General features: G+C 32.3%; 1 protein-coding gene across 1 annotated transcript in view; it reads left to right on the top strand.

Annotated features, from left to right (window-relative positions):
- Positions 1 to 11,683, top strand: part of LOC108685295 (zinc finger protein ush) — a 250,757-nt gene that overhangs the window by 85,487 nt on the left and 153,587 nt on the right. The gene's annotated exons all lie outside the window — the stretch shown is intronic.

The following is an 11,683-nucleotide window of genomic DNA, read 5'->3' as shown; positions in this document are numbered from 1 at the left end:
AGAGAGAGAGAGAGAGAGAGAGAGAGAGAGAGAGAGAGAGAGAGAGAGAGAGAGAGAGAGAGACTAGGCGCAGCATGTCACATTGCATGCACTTCCGTTCATCGATCGTGGTGATAACAACGACTGCGCGATAACCGGCGTACGCCGTGCAAGATATTGATCTCTGATCGATCACGCGCGATAACGCTTCGCTCGCGGGATAATCGCGCGGAATGTCGCGATAATAAACACGAACATCGCGTTACCGTTACCTCTCTGTCATTTTTCTTTCTGCCATTCTCTTTATTCTTGCATCCTTTTTATATCTTTTTCTTTTTTTTTTCCTTTTTTTCTTCGCTCTCTCATGTTTTTGCTTTTATTTATTTCATTTCCTTTTATATGTACTGCCTTCTTTTATGTTTCTCTTAATCTTCTTTTTTTCTCTTATTTTTCTTCTTTACAGTTCTTTCTTCTCTTATATTTCTATTATCATTAATTTTATTATTTTAAATTTAATTTACTAAAAATCTCAAAGGATTTAAAATTTTTTATTTTATTATTAGGATATATTATTTTATAATTTTGTTTGCTATATATATATAGTATATTTTTTTTTATTTAAATTTATTTTTATAATTAACTTTATTTGTAAGTTGTTAAACTTGTATTTTAATTGATTATATATCTTTGTAAGAAATTTTTTATTTTTGTACCTATTATTTTCCTCATTCTGTTGTTCGCACTTTCTGTGATCCTCTTTATTTTCTTTCTCTTTTATCTTTCTTTCTTTACACCTAATCTCTTTTCTCTTATTATTACATTATTAATTTTTTTATATCACGTTACTACTTTTATTTATGTAATGTAAAAAAGTAATCTTTTTAATGTAAATTTAATTTTTTAATTTTGATGTAGATCGAAGATTTTTATTTCATTCTATTATTATGCTGTATTATTTTATAAAAATTTGTTTTTAATACTATTTCATTTGGAGCAGATTTACAGCAGATTTATTTTATTGTCACTTGTAAGTTATTATTTGTAATTGATTACATTGATTATACCTTTTTAGAAATACAGTAAATATTTTTCTGTACCTTTTCATTTTTTTTTTATCCTGCCCGATCGAGATATGAAAAGTTCACTCTACGATGATACGATCTCGCGCTTGGTCATCGAAGCAGATCGATTAATTGGGAACGATCGCGATCGCATGCTTCGTCTAAAATGCAATCTGAGTGTGTTTACTGTAAAATAACAGTATGAACGAAGTGCAGCGAATACGTTGAATTTCCGACAATACATAATTCAATTATAGTTACACTAGAAAAATAATCGAGTTGCATTAATTGGAATCTGATTGAACATAGACAAATCAGAATATTTTTTTGACCGAATAGTTCCTATAATAATTCTAATTGAAATGACCAGAATTATGATTGATCAGAATCTTTTAGTCTATTTTTAACTAAACATTTTTCTCAATGCAGGATATATCTTTTAGAGGATAATAAGTATCTTTGTTTAATCATTTAGCATCTCCATTTAATCACACACATTAAGTCGCGTATATGGAAAGAACAATTTTGTTGAAGTATCTAAAAATTTAACTATGTAGATATAGATTTGAAAGATTTTTGTTGGACTTGACAATAGTTACCTATTTAGAAATCTCAGGCATGATGAACAATCATGCAAAAAGTTAACATTCTAACATTCTAATCAGTTTGAGCATCCCAAAGATCGCATGGACTGCGTCATACATATATAAAATTAGTCGACAAAAATGAGAGAGATAGAACGCGAAGGCGACCAGACTCTATCTCTTTCTATTTAATCAATCGTGATAGCTTAGAAAAAGAAAGAGATTAATCGTCTTCATGCTCCCTTTCTCTCATTTTTGTTGCTCACATTTGATATACTATTTAGATACGAATGGCGCAATTCATGTTCTACACTGAATGAGAGAAAAATGTCGTATGTGCAGTATTGCGAAATAAATGTTACGACGTTCTCTTTCATTTATTTAATTAATGATTATGCAAAAATTTGATTGTAATGACGAAATATACATTTCTATAAAATCTATCTAATTAATTGTAAAAAATAAAATAAATAGCTCATTTGCTAGGAATAAGATTTTATCCCGTATTCAAATAAAGATTTATTTTAGTAAAATAAATATATTTTTTACAAATAAATTTTTAAGTATCTTTTTCTCAGTTTATGTCTTTGGAATATTCTACATTCTACATTTTGATACTCCAACAAAATTATGTTTAGATATTTGTATCCAACTAAATTTTTAGATACGTCAACAAATCCTTTCCATGTACTTATCGACCTAGTCTTTTTCTTTACTGATATCTTGTGTCTCGCAGGGAGGGAAGAAATATATCTTTCTGCCATCGTCCCATCGGGTGTAAATTACCAGTCATGCGGGCGTGTTCGCACTCGCGAGACCGCGCGTGCGATAGCGATCTCGTGAGATCAGTCGTGCACGCGCATCGCGATCGGAAGATCGCAAAGTCGTCGAGAAACCGACGAGAGACAAGGAGGAGAGTGCCTCCGCTCGACCGGGAACTCCATCCTCGTCCTTGGCGTCGCGCCGGTTGCGATCGGGTTTCATCATGATTCTCGCGCCAACGAAAAATTCTGCGACGATGTCGATGCACTCAGCCTGACGAGATCCTTATAGATATGAAAATATTTCGTATACGATACGGTCTTACATAATTAATTCGTCATGAATTTGTCAAGGAAAAGTTGATAAGTTAGTCGTGGAATTTATGTCATTACAATTAAGATTGCGAGGTGTTTAGATCTGAATGTATAATAATTATTATTTTTCTAGTTATTATTATATTTGCATAAATATAGTTTATCATTAATAACATAATTCTCTATTTTCGGATGTTTAATCTTTGAATATATAATATATATATAATCTTTCTCAATCTTTTAAAGATGAGGAGATAAGAATAAATACAGAATGCGTATAAAACGAGATCAGGAAAAATAAATGAAAGAAAATAAATGAAGTTATATTGTATTTATAATAAAATTGCAGAAATAAATGTTTTCATTTATAATTTTTTTATTTACGATTAAAGGATATGTTTGATAAGCTCAATTTATCAGAAATAGATGTTGATAGTTAGAGAAGCAAGTTACAGATTTTATAGGATTCTGAGAATTTGAATACAAATCTCTCCTCTCTCTTTCTCTTAATCTATATTTGTTTTCTCCTTCTTCTTTTATTTTTTTCTCTCGTGACGCAGAAAGTTTATCGCCTCGAAAAACCGAAGTTCACGTAGAGCGATGCCTCGATCGATAGTGGGATATCGAATGATTTTTTTCCTCTTACTCGGTTCCTTATCACGGCGAATGCAACTCCAGTCGGTCCAGAGTCTCGAAAACACGTCGCTGCGATTAAATGCGGAAACGAGACGATAAGCGCTGCATCGAGGTGCATTCGACGAAGATGCGGCTAATCGCTAGAAATTATCAATTATTAATTGCAAAACTCGCCATAATAAAGCAATTAATTCAAAGGACAAATTGAAACCGCACGATTATATAAAATTAAAAAATAAAAGATAGATAATATCATAAAGAGAAAAGAATCCATAACGCATAAACAAAATTAAAAAAAAAAAACAATTAATAAAATGAAACGCGAGAGATAAATTTTAATCGGGCGAAGAGGAAGATTCAAAACTGATTGAGAAAGAGAGACTTTTATGGGCCGAAAATTTCATCTTCACCGACGCTGATGACTCGAGATAGCGATTTTTGATCACGGTGATATTTTTAACGAGTGATAGCCGCGACTCGTAAGAAGACTAAATAATGAATAGCACGTTCTCTGGAGAATGCTGGTCGCAGAACAGATAAACACTCGAGATGTGAAAGAGGGCCCTGGGTCAGATGAGATTACTGGCGTATCACTCGGCGGCCGCGGCTTATCGCCGTCGTGATAACATTTGGACGCCCCCAGATCACTCGATAACCACATTATCGACATCGGCCTCGTCCATCGGTCATCACAGTCGCGTAGCTTCATCATGGAAAAAGACTGGATGCAGGCCTTCTCCTTCAGTCGTTATTCGTATCTCTCGCATTTCTCGCCAAATTCCAGATAAAGTCCATACGAGATTATCAGACAACGAAGGAGATTGCAGGAGATAAATTAGTTGAAATAATGATAATATTAAGGCCGGTAAAATTAAACGAAATTGCAAAAATTTAGATGTGAAAGTTGATTGTTAGAAAAGGTTGAAATTAAAGGTAATTAATCACAAAATAAAATCGATTTGAAACCCGTTGTTCTGGATCATGTGAGGATGGAATTGCCGGTATCGGCGCGGTTTTTCTCTCAATTAAAGATATATATATCCAGCAATTCCTCGACTTTCGATCGAGAAACGTGCACAAACATTCGCTTTCTCCTGGCGACCGATCGATCGATCGTTTGGTGCCGATTCGCAGGTATTTCTCTCTCAAAGTAAAGTGAAGGAAGAGGGGGTGCGTACAGACCAAGATGGCATTATGCATTTAAGAGAAACTAATTTGTTCTCTTCTTGGTCAACCTTTGAATGCAAAACACTTTCTTTTTTGATCTTTTAATTAGAAATCATTATTTCGGCGGTTATTATCTAATTAGAAATCATTATTTCGGCGGTTATTATCGATTCAATTCTTATTTTTCAAATTAACATTATGTTTCTCGTGTAAAAGAAAAGATTCTCAAAATTTTAGCTCTTCCACTAATTGTGTTTTTCGGAAAACACAATAGATGTAGTAAGATGCAAGTCGAGAAATAAATAAGATATTGGTAGCCAATCATAGTCGAAATAAGAATAATAATCTATGATTGGTTAGTTTCTTACAGCTTTGAAAATTACTATTTTGGAACATGTATTAATGAAATATTTCGTTCTTCAGCATTATTGACTTGGTCTTTTTAGTGGATAATAAATATTGACACTTCTAGTATTGAATAAAGAAAAAAAATGAAATCGGGACGATAATAAAGTATAGATACATGAAGTATCTATATGTAAAGTATCTAAAAAAGAGGTGAGAACGAGGCTAGAGAACAAATTAAATTTACTTCGAGTTAACGTGCCAAAAGTAATGCAAGAAGAAGAACGAGGGAGAGAAGGGGCGCACAGAGAGTCAGTTTTCTTAGTCGGATCTTCCTGGCAGGAAGAAGATCCGGTCCCGCGCACCGAAAACTGGTTCGTGCGGCATCAGATTGCGAAGATAACCGTACAGTTTTATATGCCGAGCCTGGCGCGGATGGTATCGGATGGTCCCATCGGATACAGCCGGATGACTTTCCTGCAGATTCTTTCTTTCCCATGGATTTCCGATACACTCCGTGGCCGCCGCCAGCGCGAGGTTTCAGGGTCGCACCGTGTTGTTTTAAGGAAAATTGATCGATAGATCATTACTTTTGAGCGAATTTGACAGTGCGGTCAGCAATAAATCAGTTGCTGATAAAGATCGGTAACGGCGATGATGAATCGCGAGGAGCGTGATGATCTCAAGCAATTAATTTGGAAGATATGCGGATGTATCAAGATTGATACGTCAAAATTGGAAGGATGGAAATATCAATATGTCAGATTCATCACTGAATAAATATTTTCTGTTGATTTATTTCACGAAATTGTTATTACGAATTGTGTCTTTTCATTTTACTAAAAGTAACAGCCAAGCGAAAAATATTCATTGCATATATATCCATTACAAGTACTTTTTGTAATGGATCATGCTCATTTTTTTTAGATTCTTACAATAACATTTTATATAATTAGTATAGTCACAAAAAATGTTTATTCTAAGAATGAATGGCAAAGTTTTATTTTTATAAGGTACTAATTAATCTTCAATGCGCATTGAGAAAAATTTCTAATTAAAAACAAACAGAAATTCTAATCAGATCAATCAGAATTCTGGTTATTTCAACTAAAACTATAATAGATTCAACTAGAAAATTCTCCATTTTTCAACCGGAATTCCAATTAACAACCAAACTCTTTTTCCAGTATACTGTTTCATAACATAAACGATAACAAATGTCGATTTATACACCAACGAATTTGATTTGCGTCATTATTTTACTTGCGATCTACTACATATCTAATTTATTCTAATATTTTATAATCCAACACTGTAAATAACCTAATCAAGATCGAACGTTTGTCAATACTGTCCTTATAATGTTTTTATTAAAATTGCATTCAGTTAAACATGTCTAACTTATGATGTCATTATCTCATTGATTTTTAATCCGATCCTCCTTTCAATTTTGTAATCTTTAATTTATAATACTAATTTAATTAACAATTAATAATTTTATTTATATTAAATATGGACTGAAGTTTGCTACATCTTTTCCGATTATTGTCGAAACGCAAAATTGTGCCTATACCTTCTTCCCCTTCTTTCCAGCTCGTTGGAAAGTACAACGTCTTGCGTCTCGCTGTACCGTAAAGGGTGTGAGGGTGCGTGTCTCTCGCGAGGGTGGAAGCGGTTGAGGGAAGGGGCACGAAATTATCGCGGACGAGCGTAAACAAGCGGGCGAAATTAACCTTCCAATTTCTGCGGCTTGTTGCTAAATAATCGATCGCCAAACTCCCCGACCGCCTCGCTTTCTGCAACAGGTGCGACTCGTCCAGTCGCGGTTACACGTTGCGAAAGCCCCCCCAGAAACTTCTCGTTACGCTCTGTTATTCAATACGTTTTTCGCAAATGTGATACTTAAGAAAATATGGGACACTTTATTTTTCGAGCCGAAGAATATGATTCTCCTTCGATGATATTAATATTTATTTCTTCGTATTTTTCATTAAATACTATAAATATCGTTATATTTTCAAGGCCATTGATCTGAAAAACCGGGAAAACCGGGAAAAGTCAAAGAAAAATGTAAAAAAGTCTAGAATTTTGAAATTTGCTCACAATTTCCTTAAACTGTTTTTATTCCAGATAATGGAAATTGTTATAATAATTTTTTAATATTATATTTGACGTTTATAGTGAAATACGCACTCAAAAATCGCACTTTAAACGATTTGAATAAAATAATTAAAATTTATATTTTTTTCAGTATTTTTATTTGATCGCCCTTTTTTATAACTGTATTCTTTTTTTCGATATTAATTTATTTTTTGGCTTGAATTTACACCTAAAATTTTAGTATGCCACTAACCTTTTTGTGTTGTTTTTAATAATATAGGCTTTCCTACAATTCTTGACTTTAAATGTGTTAAAATTTACATATTTTATATTGGAAAATCTTCCATTTTCATCTAGAAAATCTGGAAAAGTCAGGGAATTTTAGAATTTATTTTCTGTGGCAACCCTGATTTTATTTTTTATTACAAACTTTATTAAATAATGTTGATTTCTGCAGTAATATTATTTAGTACCTTTTATAATGTTAATAAAATATTTTTCGTGCTTGTAAAATTGTAAATTAAATGGGAACTTTGGATATCTTGAATTTTACGCAGCGATTTTGTTAAAATTAATGTTAATTTGCTCTGAAGTGATCGTGCTATCGTTTTCAGTGTCGCAACGTGTAACGACGACCGATCGTCGACGGATAAGCCACGCCAACTATTTCGAGTTATAGCTCGGCGAGTGAGTTACGAGTCGGTCGCTTGCGGGATTTATTAACCCTTTCTCCGCTAAAGACGCGTATCTGCACGCCCAGCTGGATTCGAGAATCTCACGACACCATATTTATATAATAAAAATTGTTTTAGTAAAGAACATTTTGTATTTGTATTAAAATTGATTCTCAAAATTTTTCACATATATTGAATTTTTTAACATATCCAAGTATTAATTTATTATAACATGATTATGTTATTTGAATATTTTGTATGTTAAATTAATATTCAAACTTTTTTAGTGTTAAAATAACGCAGTTTAAGAGTAAGTTAATAATTAATATAAAAAATAATGTATTTCAGAATTAACATAAATATATCCTGAGATAAATCAATAAAATGTATTAATTTATTACAAATTTTAATTATTAATTATGTTATTAATTGTAGCAGCTATAAATGAGGTTGGAGGACATTGAGTGATCGGCATTTTTCCTTTTTTTCAGACAGAAAGAACTAACTAACTTTAATCTAACTTTTGTCCCAAATCGTGCACAGCGTACACATTCTGTTCCAATTGAGTCGTGCACAATGCTACACTTTGTGCTACACTCCACATATCTACATTTGAAGATATTAAGATGTGTTAAGCAATTGAAAAGCATCCATTACCTCGTTAATAAGATAAAATAAGATTTCCTCACGTTGGAACTTCTTTAAAGAGCTAGTAATATGAAAAATATTACGCAGGTTAAGCGATTTGGTGACCGTGAATTTCTCGCCTAAATCTCGATTGCATCGAGTACTCGCGAATACCAATGAGATTTCCCGGGAACAGTCTCTGATTCTTCGGGAACATCGTCATCGGCGTCATCGATAACGATAACGAGAGCGCGGGTGCCCGCATGCCGCGATGCGACTTCCGATCGGCAGAATAAACAGGCGTAACATAGTTAAAAATAATACTCGCGATATCGTAAATGCGTCGCCATCGTCGATGCTTATCGATGCTCGCCGAGTGATAATTAACGATCCTCTGGGTCAGCATGTATATCAGCCGCGGCGGCGGTGCTTTTATCGCTTCAGACTTCGCTTCGTTCCGCGCGCTATGCTTGATAATCGGTTCCAAAATAACGGTAGAAATAGTCGTGCACTCCAGATGATACGGCGATATTAAACTTTCGATTCATATCCTTCTCTCTTTCTTCTCGCGATTCCGTGAAACGCTTTTAGAGCGTTCATGCGTAGATCGAGATGCAGATTTAACATCGTAACAGAAGCGCATTTTTTGTAATGCTAAAAGAACATACGGATACTTGAAATCAGACATTCAGAGAAAAAGTCATTGTGGTGGCAGCTATAAAAATGATAACTACTCTATAAAACTTTTAGAATGAAATCTGAGTAAGTCATTCAGAGGAGTGAAAGCTCACTCTTAAAGAAAATGGAACCTCTCTTTTCCAAGGCTGGCGCAATTTTCACAATAAGTTTTATATGTAGAATTAATGTACGCAATTGAATAAACTTTTATAATTATTACTATAAAACAGTTTATTCAAACATATGCACACATTAATTCTACATATAAAACTCGTATAGTGACTGTCACTTTATTTTTCTGCATTATAGTTTGTTATTAATTGAAAAAATTTTTTAATTTTTTTACTACATGAAAGAAATGGTTTTGTTAAAGTATCTAAAACTTTAACTAGATAAAGATCTGAAAATAATTTTTAGACCATTAAAATAATACAGAATGCTCTGGATATCGTATATAAGTATTATCATATATAAGTATTATTTTAATGATTGCTAGAATGTCAAAACTGTTAACAACATTGTTCATTATGCTTGAGCATCCTACATAATTATTTTGATAATTTAACAAAACTATTTTTAGATTTTTATCTCGCTATATTTTTAGTTTTTCAACAAAATTGTTTCTTCCGTGTATAAAAAATTGCTATATTTGAACTTGGCTGTAAATATAATATGATAATTAATCTAAAAAAAAAAAAACATGAAAAATAAGCCTGAAACAAAAAATTATTCCAAGTCATTATACAGTTTAAAAATCTGAAAAATTTCTAAAAATATGCGCTTCATTTAAGTAAAGTTACACACAAAAATGTAACTCTATTTCGATGCGATGTTACATATATTTCGTCCAGGAAATTTTATACTTGTATTACTTAAAATAATTATGAAGTGTGTTGCTTTATTATCGACTCGTGTTAATTAAATTTGTATTTTTTATGTTACAGGTAAGTTTGTAATTGAAGTAGGAACGTAAAGTTTGTCGATAAGGATGGCTTTCGTAATTCGAACTAGTAAGTATTTTTGTCGTTGATTATTAACGGCCAAACTTCATTATTTCACGGCTAGTCGACATCCGCTTTCGATGTCCGATCACCGGAAAGTAATTGCTATTCATTATGCGAGTGGCATAGATAAAAGTGCTAAACAACCTCCTGACGGTGATGGCGACTCTAACGAGCCATCCGTAAACGCGTCGGAAAGGATTAAAGTTATCGCTGAAACGCGAACTTTTAAGGAGAATAGTGGTCTTATCGGAACCTTAAAGAATCAGAGCAAGTAAATAAATAACTTGATTAAATTAGAGACTAGATAAGCATTAAAGTTACAAGATTAACTTGCTGAATTTGCGAATTTAGATCACGTGAGGTACAGGTTTCTTCAATTTCTTTAAAATTATTTTAAGTATAACACAATTATTGTTAATTTTCTTTTGCTTTAATTAAATAAGCCGAAAGATTTATTTCAAATTTGGGACACAAGGATATCCAAATACATATATTTTCTAACATTCTTAATTTTAAAAAATCTGAAATTATATTTTGAATACACATAATATAATTATTGTTTTAAGTATAGTTGCGCATATTATATTTAAAGACAAACATATATATATATATTTTTTTTTTTAATTTTATATATATATATTTTTTTTTTTAAATTATATATGCATAATCCTAAGTAATTTTTAAAATTTTGATATCTTCAGATAAGGAATTAATTGTGTAATACTTTTCCACACTTCTTATAGTAGTGTCTCCTGATTTTTTTTTCTTTATTTTTCTTAATCTCTCCCGGTCATATTATCGTGCAGCGCCTTGTATATCGCTTGCATTTTGCTTTTATCTCCGTAATGTGTGTTCCAACGGGGCTTGCCCCAGAACAATAAACCGATTCCTCTCCTCCCCCTCTCTCTCTCTCTTTCTTTGTTCCTCTTCTCTCTCTTTTGCATCTCTCTCTATCAGCGATACCAAGTCGGTATGCAGTGTAGATTACGATTTGTCGTTAGCCTTGCGATAAACTTTATGTCGCCGATGTCGATTTGCAACGCATTAAAACATCCGCGGCGGGCATTCGCCGATAGTGCGTTGCGAATTTTTGTAGAGTCGCTCGCCGTTGCGATTTTCATTACGATAGCATCCGTGTCATTGATAGACACGTTAATGCACTCACTCGGCGGTGCTCGAATAACAATTTGGCTGTCGCGAGATGTAGATTATTTTGTAGGAAAGATGACAAATGCCTTTTTTGACGAAACGTTAGTAGAAATGATCATCCTTACCGGGTAAATAATAATGAAAAAAATTATATGCGAAGAATAGATCAACCTGCAATGTGCACAAGGTTTAAACAAATCGACAATAAACGTTATAAAATATCTATATTTGGATATATTTTTCTTTAGAGTGATATTTGAGCTGTTTAATATTTCTATTGAAAGAAAAATTTTTGATATCAATACATTTTGTATTTTTATAAAATACATACTGTATTTTTATAATTATCTATCTTTTTTATAATTATCTATAATTACATGTTGTTGTGATTATGATTATTATAAAATATTCTCTTAAAAAATGACTGTAAATTGTGGTTAAATTATAGTAACTATTTTTATGCAGCAATTTTTATTGTAATAATAACTTTAATTATATTCATTTTTTATTATATATCATATATTTGTTGATAGAATGTATATATTATTGTTATTATTATTATTAATTTTATAGCAGTAATACTTAATCATAACTATAATAATT

This window comes from Atta colombica, unplaced genomic scaffold, assembly GCF_001594045.1.
Source record: "Atta colombica isolate Treedump-2 unplaced genomic scaffold, Acol1.0 scaffold150, whole genome shotgun sequence".
Lineage (NCBI taxonomy): Eukaryota > Metazoa > Arthropoda > Insecta > Hymenoptera > Formicidae > Atta > Atta colombica.
Note: the sequence above shows the minus strand (reverse complement) of the source record. Positions and strands in the feature narration are given on the sequence as shown.